Below are 12,364 nucleotides of genomic sequence, written 5' to 3' on the forward strand. Positions count from 1 at the left end.
GCGTCACTGACGCCATCTTCACGAGGAGTCACCACCAGGCCGAGGCCTGGATTCGCACGCGGCCTCTTACCGCAGTGTTTTATTTATGGCTGGATAGGTGCTGTTTGTCCGTCCCTGCGTCCACCAAGGAACAACGCTGCGCAGTCAGTCTCCTTCCCACAGGCCCAGTTCACGAAGCTTTTTCTGTGAGTAGAGATGAGCCCCAAACTGTTCTCATGTGCCATGTAGGCGACATTATCTTTAACATTCTGTTACAAGGGCTCCGCGTTTAAGTCTGCTGGATGTACCCTTACACTCTACGCTTTCTGGTTAATTGCTAGCCTCCATTACTCCAGAATTACTATTAACTGAAAACCCCCTCCCTCCACCGTGCTGTAGGTACACTCAGTCAAACCAAGCCTTTCCACTTTGGACCCAGCCGTTATGGAACCCTCTTCATCAGCACCTCAGGGGTTTGTAAACTCTAAGAGCTTTTAGGAAGAAACGAAAGCCTTTTCATCCTTAAGATTAAAGGATATTAACTGTAATTGTACACAAACTGAAGACCCCAGCCTGATGTACCCGCTGTCCTGTCAGAACCATTTTACCTTTGTCTCTCAAGCACCCGAGTATTTTGAACTTTTATGCTCAGGTTTTAGGTGCCCCTAATCTAAGGGTCCGATCAAACTACAACTCCACATGGACACCGGTGTGTACCCTGGGGCAGCAGAGGCCCTAACCAGGTCTCCTCAACCCAATAACTTGAAGTTCGAGTTAGCTGGTCCTTTCTATAGTTTGGTGTGCAGCAGCTGCACCCAGGGCTGATCCCTACCGTGTTTGTGACCACAATAATACTCACCAACATCGGAGGGAGCTCATAAGAGAGAATAAACGCAAATCCCTTTGGTAACATTATGGCTGCTCATAGGAGATCACAGACATCTTTTTGTGTGAAAGCAGAAGGTAAGATGGCTGGTTGATGCCCACAGAGAATCAGCGACAGCCCATCCCTAGTGTCTCTCTCCCTCTTGTACCTTTGTTTCCTGTGCCTGTCTGGATGCCAATACACAAAGCTTCTCCAGCAGAGCTGGTCCCTCAGGGTGTATCTGCCTGTTGTTACTTAGACACCATCCCCTACAATGCAATTTGGGAGAAGGATAGGTCTCCCCTCCAGCATCCCTTCCAAGGAGCAAAAACATTTCCAAAGCTGTCTGGTTGGATTTTAAACTGGATGAATGCATCAGAACTGGGTGGCAATGGGCTGCTACCCAACTGCCATGGCCTGTTAATGCAGGCTGGAGCCTCACTTCAAGCATTTTGAAGAGCAGCTGCGATGCATCATGAACAAGAAGCTGACTGGTTCTTGTATCCTCAATGCTAGGACTACACCCTGTGCCTTCCTCATGTTCTGGTAGCCTGTCCTAGTGATGTAATTGACCTTACCTTGTGTGTGCGTACCCCCCAAGAGATAAAGAAGGGGATGCAAGGAATCAGTGAGCTCACCATAGACCAGGGGAGCGCCTTCCGTGAGCTTCTGTCAGATGTGCGGAGTGCCTGGAGAGTAAATCCCGTGGACACATTTGCTTTCTTCATCTTTTTGGGACTCTCAGCTTGCCTTTTCCCGGGACCTACTAGTGTTCACCCGACATGGCATTGAGTTTAGACTCACCCTCACCTAGAAGCCTAAGGTTTCGGAAGTGATCATGATTAACACAGTCAAATTATTATTTTTGAAGAGAATGGGACAATCCTCAAGGTTTATGAATATTACAAACAGCACTTTGATTATTTTATGTTTGTGCCTAAATAGCATTTGCAGAGTGCACTCTCTGACTAAGCGATTATATTACTGACCATGAACAGTATGTTCTAATTGTAACACAGGAAGCAATGTTGTTACTTTGTATTCACTCGTGACAGTACGTGTGTGTTTTTGAATTTTGTGAGTTCTAACATTAAAAAAATATTTCCGTTTTCATTTAGCGTGATATTAAAGCTCATTTCTACTAACAACTCTAGTCTCTACAGCTTTAATGAACTTGCTGCAACTGTGTTATAGTGTATATTGTCCCATCCTTCACATCACCTCCTTTGAGCCAGACCTTGGTGCCAACTTTCCACCTCAGAACAAATACCCAGCCTCTTGATCAGTAGAGAACACACATGAGTCTCACCTTAGATACTGCTAGGTGGCCTGTGCCTCTACAAATGTATGGACCTGGACACAAGCCGGACAGAAGTTATTTGCAACTCTTATATTTTTGAAATTAAAATAGTTGACCTTTAAAGGTAAAAAAAACATTTATAAGGGTACCAAAACACAGACAATAAAATATAGGAGGATAAGAAACTACACAAGATTTGGAGAAATATGATCACATCTCCTCATGATGGAGCTCCATTGGCTCAACTTGCCGACCCACATTATCGTCAAAACCAACTGTAATACTAAAAAAAGCCCACAAGACCAACAGCCTCCACTTATCTCACAGACAAACTCACCATCTCTAGTGGTTGTGTGCACACTCACAGCCAGGACACCAACAGACTGCAGACTAAGAAGCAAAAAAAAAAAAGACAGAAGGCCTTTTCCACCTATGCATCCCAGATCTGGAACAATATCCCATATCCATCAGGATCATCCTAGAGCTGTTCCAATTTTGGAAAGAGTTGAAGATTCACCTCTTTAAAGAACACTACATTACAATTCTCCCTTAGCCATCCACAACCCAACTATAGTGCTCCTATCATTTGTTGACTTTATGCTTGTCTTTGACTCTATAAAGTAATCTGGCTTGGCCGTATGTGTGTGTATATATACATTGTGAAAAATGTTGTTTTCAGTGTGTGTGTGTTTGTGTGTATATATATATTGTGAAAAATGTTGCTTTCAGTGTGTGTGTGTGTGTGTATATATACACACACTGAAAACAGCATTTTTCACAGTTTTGCAATAATGATGCAATGTTATGTGTGTTGTGCTCTGATTCATCTAAAGTGCCTGCAAATGTGGAGGCCCTACAACTTGCCGAGGTACAAAGGGCAATACGGCCAGTTTGAACCAAACATGGAAGATCATAGGTGCTCTGTGCTGATTTTGCTAAATGGGATTTTGTACTGCCAGTAAAAGATATCTCAGAGTCTAGCAGCTGACCAGCACCTCTGGCTCCAGCACAAGGGATACTTCGAACCCAGGCCATCCCCCTAGTCGTATCATGTCATACGCAATGTCTCCAGGTGTCGCTCAACCAAAAAGTGCGCAAAGATCTATGGGCCAGATGTACTAAACTTTCTAGTGGTCGCAAACCCTCAGATTCACAAAATCAAAGTATTTGCAACAGCTAAAAAAAGGAAATGAAGCTGCTTTAAAAAAAAAAACGGTTTTGAAAAGCATTCATGGCGATGGTGGTCTACTGAACTTTACTGGACACCAATTCTGCGATTATAGCCAGGACACTGGAATTATTCGGTTGTGTGGTCGCAGCATTTTTTAACATATTGATAGACATTGTTAACAACTGTAAAAACGACAAAATAATGCAGTAATACTATCACAAAAGGTGCTGCATAATTTGCCTTTTGTTGTAGCATAATTTACCCAAACCAGAGGCATAATATGACCCTCCCCTGCTGCATAATTCCAGTTAATTGCGACCTGCCGAACTAACATTAAGTAGTCAGTTTGGTTTACAGCACACTATGATTTCTTTTTTTGCAAACAAACCTATTAGTACATAGGAGGGTTTGCAAAATATGTTACTGGTTGGAAAAAGTCAGTGCGTGATTTGCAACTGCTTCTCAAATCCATGTTCTCAGTACATTTGGCCCTAAGTGTTCACTTTATGAACTGACTCAAAACCATTGTCTTGTTTTTCTATATTCTGAGCTTCATTGCCGTTCAGTTGTTTATATTATATTATATTATATATTATTATATTATATCGTATGTAATCAATTTGCCTTTGCATATTCTGTTGACCCAGCAGAGGGGTCTGAAATAGAGCATCCAGTGTGAGAACTCTCCCCATCTGACCCTTTTATCCACATGCTAAAAAAGCTTTTCACTGCTCAGGCATATTCCTGCAGTGGGGTTTTGTCACCTACACCACAGCAGCCGGACACGCACATTGACACCCATAGTATAACTGCGGAGTTTCAGCAAGAAACTTGTGAGAGAAGGGGGAGGAAGGTAGGGGAGCAGATGGCATTTCCTGCATTCTCATGCTGCCACAGCAGACACGTCAGTCTGCAGCACACCGACCGAGGAAGGGCAGCCTGCAGGGAAATGGGGAGATATCCCCGGAAGGCTTCTGCCCCCAAAAGCTGCAAAACTTTAAATCATATAGATGTAGCATTGTTTTAATTGGGGCAAAAACTCGGAGCCCTGCTCCTAGCCCATCCTGATTGTATCACACTGTTTTATTTACACTCTGACCCCAAGTGTGAGTGGGTGGTGCAAGTTGCCGGAAATACGGGGACTGTAATAAACTATTCTGGCTGGTAATATTTACCCTGCACCGTGCTATTATGAGATTTTTCACCGTAATGTAGACTTGCCGGTGGTGCTTTTATTAGGGATGGGCGTAACTTGAGTAATTCCGAGTAGAGATATCACATAGAATTACCACAAAACTCTGCAAGATTACACTAGAAGAGTAATTCTGCCTTTAGCACTGGATGCGGATGTGAGGATGCATTTAACACGAAGTAATAACACTAAATGCAACAGAACATAAACACCAGTGGGAGCAGCCTGTTGTGCTCACTAAATGTGCTCTTTTGGTAGAATTTATTCTCCCAAATTACTTCTATTGATGAGAGCAGGTGTAATCACTTTATCATCGGTAATTAAACGTCAAAGAGTAATGCAGAATTTGCAAAATTACTTCAATTACTCTGGAGTAATTGAAATTTTGCCAGGCCTAATTTTAGGTACATTTTACTTCGCTCCCAGCAGACACGAGTGTGGCAGAAATACTGAGCAATGCTAAGGAAGACACTTGATGCAGATTCATACACTGTAGTTTTTGTAATATGAGATATCGTTCCTCCTGGCTCATGCTTAGGCTCTATGTACTCATAGAAGGTATTAAACCTTTGTATTTCTTTGTCCTCTATTATTTCAATTCTCAATGCATCTTTTTAAAGAATTGCACCTCACAGTTTACTGATGAGTGAGTGTAACACTTTCTAACTCTTTATGCTCAAGTCTTGCATTGCAGATCTGGGTTTAACTGCATTCTTACCCCATACACTGAACATACGTTTTTTGGCCTTCTATTGGTATCAGATGCATTTAGGTGGAGCAAAACATCTCAGAAAAGGCACAAAAAATGATATCTATTCTTATTTTTATATAGTGGCCAAACTAAAAGCCCACACTGAATTACTTTACTTTACTTACTATTCTACATGGAAGATCATTCACCAATCAAACTGACTTTGGCTGTTCCATACTCTCCACTCTGTGATCCATTTTGGAGCTTCCCCAGAAAAACTTTGCTTAACCATGTGTTCCGGGGTGAGAAACAAGAAGTGATCGTAAAATATTTCAATCTTAATACAGGTTCTGTGACCATGTATGTGACCATACGGGAAGCTTTTAAAGCCTCTATACGTGGCATTACTATAGCCAAACAGCCTGGTGTCCTGGGAAATATTCACTCTCAGATGGCACTACTTGAGTGAGACATTAAAATCTTAAAGATAAAGTTATACAACTGCCACAGAGAGCTTATCTCTGAGAATAGCATCAGTTACTACAGCAATACAGAGATCTAGCAGACCCAGAAGTGGCATATCTTGGCAGATGCGCTCTAGCAAGGAAATATGGATAGGGCGAATGTCCAGTCAGAACCCTTGCTGGCTACTGAAGGGAATCCGATAGCAAACCCATCTCATTCAGCTGCAAACCGAGAGGGGAGACACCTTAATAAGTAACAAAGACAACATTAGCCGGTTAGTCAGCTACTGTGAGAAATTATATACCACAAGCACAAAAAAAAAATAGGGATTCAATAAGAGATTACCTATATGAGATCGCAATAGTATGGTAAGAAGACAGCCACAGGCGGATGTATGACGTTACAACGCATACTTTTACAACGACTACCATTACAACGAATTTTTTACAACGCAAAAACGTTTACAACGCATACCATTACAACGCAAGATTTTACAACGCAAGTACCTTTACAACGCATACCATTACAACGTAAATATTGGTAAGTATATAATATTTTTTTTATTTAAATTATTTTAAATTATTAAAATATAATTAAATTTTTTGTAATTTTATTTAATTAATTTAATTTAAATATAATTTTAATTTATTTTTACAAATTAACCCTGTACCCCAAAAACCCAAAACTGACCCTGAACCCTAAAAATATTTTTTTATTTTAAATTAATTTAAATTATTAAAATATAAATAATTTTTATTTAATTACATTTAATTAATTTAATTTAAATATAATTTTATTTTATTTTTACAAATTAACCCTTTTACCCAAAAACTAAAAACTGACCCTGAACCCTAAAAATACCCCTTTACCCGAAAACTGACCCTGAACCCTAAAAATACCCCTTTACCCAAAAACTGAAAACTGACCCTGAACCCTAAAAATACCCCTTTACCCAAAAACTGAAAACTGACCCTGAACCCTAAAAATACCCCTTTACCCAAAAACTGAAAACTTACCCTGAACCCTAAAAATACCCCTTTACCCAAAAACCCAAACATATAATATTTTAAAAATAATTATATACTTACCAATACTTACGTTGTAATGGTATGCGTTGTAAAAGTACTTGCGTTGTAAAATCCTGCGTTGTAATGGTATGCATTGTAAAAGTGTTTGCGTTGTAAAAGTTTAGTTCTAATGGTAGTTTGTTGTAAAAGTTGCGTTGTAAATGTTGTTTCCCTCCACAGGCAGTTCCTAAGCAGTCCCATAGCATCTGAAGAGATAGAGGTGATTATCAAAAAGCCTTGCCCGGAATAAGGTCCAGGGCCTGACGGTCTAACTGGTGGATTTTATACGATGTATAAGTATATTTTAGCCCACCAGTTGCTGGCGGTACATACCTAACGTCCTGAGAAAGTGGAGTTGATAACAACAATGAGAGAGGAGGTGATTACACTGCTATTAAAGCCCACAAATGACTCCGGTTTCAGCACATTGCACAGACCCCTATCCCTGTTGGGTTTAGATAACACAATTTTAGTGAAAGTTATAGCCACTAGGCTTTCTCTTCTAATGGAGCAGTTAATTTATCCTGTTCAATCCAGGGTTGTGCCTTATAGATCAATGGCAATTCATCTTTGTACGATTTTCACAATACTCAATCCGGTGAGACTCTATTTGAAGGCAGTGGTTGCCTTGTCGGATGCCGAGAAGGCATTTGATTCCCTAGAGTGGCATTTTCTAGTCACGATCCTGCGTAAAGTTAGTAGGCCAGAGGGGTTTATCAAATTGATACAATTATTTTACTCACAGCCTGTGGCTCGGATCGGGGCAAATGGTCTGACTTCCGATAGTTTTCCCATTAGTAGAGGTACAAGAGAGGTCTGCCCGCTGTCACCGCTGCGGTTTATCATGGCCATAAATCCACTGGCGAGACAGATGCATGAAAAACATAGAGGGAGCTGCTTCCGCAATGGTCGATTATTACTCTTGATGTATGCAGATGACATATTGCAGTTCATAGGAGATCCAGACGATCATCTCTCAACCGTAATACAAGAGGTCCTTAGATTTTCACAATACTCTGGTTTATCCATTATAAGTCGAAGACCGTTCTCTTCCCACTCACGGACTCCATGGCTAAAACATATCTGAAATTTCCGATTTAGTGGGAAGAATGGTCGGTGAAATATCTGGAGATGGACTTTATAGAGATAAAGAATCAATGTTACGGTTGAACTATGGCCCAGTGATAGACAAACTGACAGCCTAAGTAGAAAGTTGGATAAAACTTCCTCGCTCTTTGGTAGGATGCGTGACTATAAGGAAGGTGATTGCCATCCCTAAATTACTTTATGTATTCTTTATTATCCCTATTCCACTCAATAATGATTTTTTCTCTGTACTGAAAAGCCTAATAATAAAATTAATTTGGGCAAGTAAACAACCCAGGGTTAAATAGGATCTACTGATGCTACCATATGAATAAGGTGGGTCCGACAGTCGAGATTTAGAACTGCATTACCAGGTGGCTCAGCGCCATTTTACCAGATACTGGTTCCACTCAGATGCCAGGTTAGCATATTTCAGGCTGGAAAAAGATCAAATTGAAGAAACACTGTTACCAGCACCTTCTACTGAAAGGTCTCCCCAGAAACCCTAATGAGATTTAAACCATTACCACTGAAGGTTGGGAATGGAGGAAGTTGGGTGAAAGAACAGGCGTTACCCCTTTGTACTCACCCGCATTACGGCTAGTGCAGATTCCTTTTCTGACACTCATAGGGTAGAGCCTGGTACTACAAATAACGAGGAGATTAGGCCTACAAAAGTTTGGAGATTTAAATTGTCATGGAATATTTCTGAAACTTGAGCACATTCAATCAGAGCATACTATGTCTTCATCAGATCAATTGATATACACCAGACTCAGTCATACAGAGCGAGAACAGATACCGTGTGCAGAAGAACCCAGAGACTTCACCTCATTGACACATGTCCTTGGGTCAGCAGATTCTAGGTGCTGGGTTTACAGATGGTACATTGCATGTTCCGGTTTCCAAGAATGCCGTGGGGACAAGACCTGGCATTGAGGTCCCAGATGAGCAGTGGATGTATTGCTGCACACAGACCAAACTAGTCTTGAGGAACCACAGACATGAACAAATCCATTTTCAATTCTTACATCGTGCATACTCCAGGCCAGATAAACAAACGCGCATAGACTCAAGTAGGTCCCACTCTTGCCCCAGATGCGCTCATGACCGTGCTGTATTTGTGCATTCTTTGAAGAAGTGAGGAGTTAGGCCCTTAGGGATGTGGATTCAGGCAGAGCCATATAACAACCAATAAACAACAAAGTTGCCTGTACCACACTTATTCTTTAAGCTCTCACTATTCTTGCTTATTGGCCAAACACAAATCCTTTTTGTTTGCACTGGTATTTATTTATACCTTTTAATTTAAATTTTTTATGTTTCCATTAACGCATTTATGTATGAAAAGGAAAAAAAATCCACTATTCTATACAACATTTACAAACAAATATACAAATATTTACAAAAAAAAATTTAAAGTCCACATTTTCACTAAAACATACTTAACATACTACATCAGGGGCACATTATTTGGCCCAGCTTCACTTCGCAAGGATCAACATGCAGAAGACAGTGAAATTGAAGCAACTCAGATGTCATTGCCTCCTTGTGTCTAGTAAGTGGATGCATGCTGCAGGTAACCTATCATAGGGATACCAAACCTTGGCAGTGAGGCAGGGTAGGTAGTGCCTGAGCACTGGGGGTAGGTTCTACGTTTAATGCAGCACCTACTAGGTACATGCTAGTTTCCTGCTGTGCAGCTCAAACTACAACCATACTTTAGATGAGCCCCTGAGGAATTTAGGAGACCCTGCCCTCCACAGATTCATTGACTCCATTCTGCCTCACTGCGGATTGTATACAACCCCCAGAGTAGGCGAAATACACAGCTAGGATGCTGATATTAAGGAACATGGTGCCCCAGCCCTAATGATATACCTCATTGAGTGTGAGAGTGGTGGTGTTGTCCCACCGTAGAGATGGAGAATTAGTAAGATACATCATTCCGTGTGAGAGTGGAGGTGGAGCCCCAGCGCTAGTGATGTGGATTTTAATAAGATACAGCATTGCGTGTGAGAGTGTGGGAGTGGAGGTGGTGCCCCAGCGCTAGTGATGGAGTATTAGTGAGATACATCATTGCGTGTGAGAGTGGAGGTGGTGCCCCCGCGCTAGTGATGGAGATTTTCATAAGATACATCATTGCGTGTGAGAGTGGAGGTGGAGCCCCAGCGCTAGTGATGTGGATTTTCATAAGATACATCATTGCGTGTGAGAGTGGAGGTGGAGCCCCAGCGCTAGTGATGGAGTATTAGTGAGATACATCATTGCGTGTGAGAGTGGAGGTGGTGCCCCGCGCTAGTGATGTGGATTTTAATAAGATACAGCATTGCGTGTGAGAGTGTGGGAGTGGAGGTGGTGCCCCAGCGCTAGTGATGGAGTATTAGTGAGATACATCATTGCGTGTGAGAGTGGAGGTGGTGCCCCCGCGCTAGTGATGGAGATTTTCATAAGATACATCATTGCGTGTGAGAGTGGAGGTGGAGCCCCAGCGCTAGTGATGTGGATTTTCATAAGATACATCATTGCGTGTGAGAGTGGAGGTGGAGCCCCAGCGCTAGTGATGGAGTATTAGTGAGATACATCATTGCGTGTGAGAGTGGAGGTGGTGCCCCGCGCTAGTGATGTGGATTTTAATAAGATACAGCATTGCGTGTGAGAGTGGAGGTGGTGCCCCAGCGCTAGTGATGGAGTATTAGTGAGATACATCATTGCGTGTGAGAGTGGAGGTGGTGCCCCCGCGCTAGTGATGTGGATTTTAATAAGATACAGCATTGCGTGTGAGAGTGGAGGTGGAGCCCCAGCGCTAGTGATGGAGTATTAGTGAGATACATCATTGCGTGTGAGAGTGGAGGTGGTGCCCCGCGCTAGTGATGTGGATTTTAACAAGATACAGCATTGCGTGTGAGAGTGTGGGAGTGGAGGTGGTGCCCCAGCGCTAGTGATGGAGTATTAGTGAGATACATCATTGCGTGTGAGAGTGGAGGTGGTGCCCCCGCGCTAGTGATGGAGATTTTCATAAGATACATCATTGCGTGTGAGAGTGGAGGTGGAGCCCCAGCGCTAGTGATGTGGATTTTCATAAGATACATCATTGCGTGTGAGAGTGGAGGTGGAGCCCCAGCGCTAGTGATGGAGTATTAGTGAGATACATCATTGCGTGTGAGAGTGGAGGTGGTGCCCCGCGCTAGTGATGTGGATTTTAATAAGATACAGCATTGCGTGTGAGAGTGGAGGTGGTGCCCCAGCGCTAGTGATGGAGTATTAGTGAGATACATCATTGCGTGTGAGAGTGGAGGTGGTGCCCCCGCGCTAGTGATGTGGATTTTAATAAGATACAGCATTGCGTGTGAGAGTGGAGGTGGTGCCCCAGCGCTAGTGATGGAGAATTAGTGAGATACATCATTGCGTGGGAGAGTGGAGGTGGTGCCCCCGCGCTAGTGATGGAGATTTTCATAAGATACATCATTGCGTGTGAGAGTGGAGGTGGAGCCCCAGCGCTAGTGATGGAGAATTAGTGAGATACATCATTGCGTGTGAGCGTGGAGGTGGTGCCCCCGCGCTAGTGATGGAGATTTTGAATCTGAATGATGGGTAAGCATGAAATATATTTGGCAGTTTCCTTTGAGGATGTGGTTTGTGGCTGTGACTGTGTCACTGCTGTGCACATGCTCATAGTAAGACCAAAATATTCCTGTGGTCACATAGAACCAAATGTGCACTTAATGAGGACTATCTCAAAAGAAAAGGGGAGACAAGAGGAATATCCCAGAGGGGCTCGTCCTCCTACTTCCATATCTTCAAAACAGTAGAGCCTGTCTGTACTCTGGGTGCGAACCCTCCACAGGGTAGAGAGAAAACTCTAGATTTTCTTATTTAACCCTCACCCACCAGGATTGCCACTTGGTTGATTAAAGTACTACTTACCTACCAGGCAGGCATGTTTAAACCTCCCACAATACCCCTCCCACTCCTATTCTCTTCATCATATAGAGCATACTACTTAGTGCTCCAGCGTACCTCGCTGGTCATAGCATTCTCCATTCCACAGCAAAACGGGAAGAACCCTATGATGATGCATGTCACCAACAGGCAACCCTTGTGGGTGCGGGTTATATAAGAAAACCTAGAGTGTTCTCTCCATCCTGTGGGGGGTTGGCACACAGAGTACGGACGGGCTTGATGAGGACCAGACTGGGGGGGGGAGTGTTATCATAGAGCCCAATGTCTGGTGTGTATCTGACTCTTGTTAGAGCCTATAAGACTGCAGAATTAGACCAGTGGTGAAGGTGCACCATAGAAATAATGGTCACAGAATTATTCATTATTAAATTGTGAAAATGTCTGCCATGGACATTTTGGCTATGCAAACTAATCGGGTGGGTATATAATTAGGCTGGTGGGCTGTCGGGCCAGGATAAGTATGTTGCATGGATGTGTATCTAGTGATTGATGAAGTTTATTGATGATTACGTGTATAGAGGCGCATCTATGATGAGTGATTCCCTGTGCCTGCAGGGAGGGGTGTGTTTGTGCTTCTGCAGGGAT

The 12,364-nt window shown here is 42.7% G+C and overlaps 1 protein-coding gene across 1 annotated transcript in view; it reads right to left on the minus strand.

The window, feature by feature from the left end:
• RBFOX3 (RNA binding fox-1 homolog 3) overlaps positions 1–12,364 on the minus strand; it is a 732,886-nt gene that overhangs the window by 511,949 nt on the left and 208,573 nt on the right. The window lies entirely within an intron of this gene.

This window comes from Lissotriton helveticus, chromosome 7, assembly GCF_964261635.1.
Source record: "Lissotriton helveticus chromosome 7, aLisHel1.1, whole genome shotgun sequence".
NCBI lineage: Eukaryota > Metazoa > Chordata > Amphibia > Caudata > Salamandridae > Lissotriton > Lissotriton helveticus.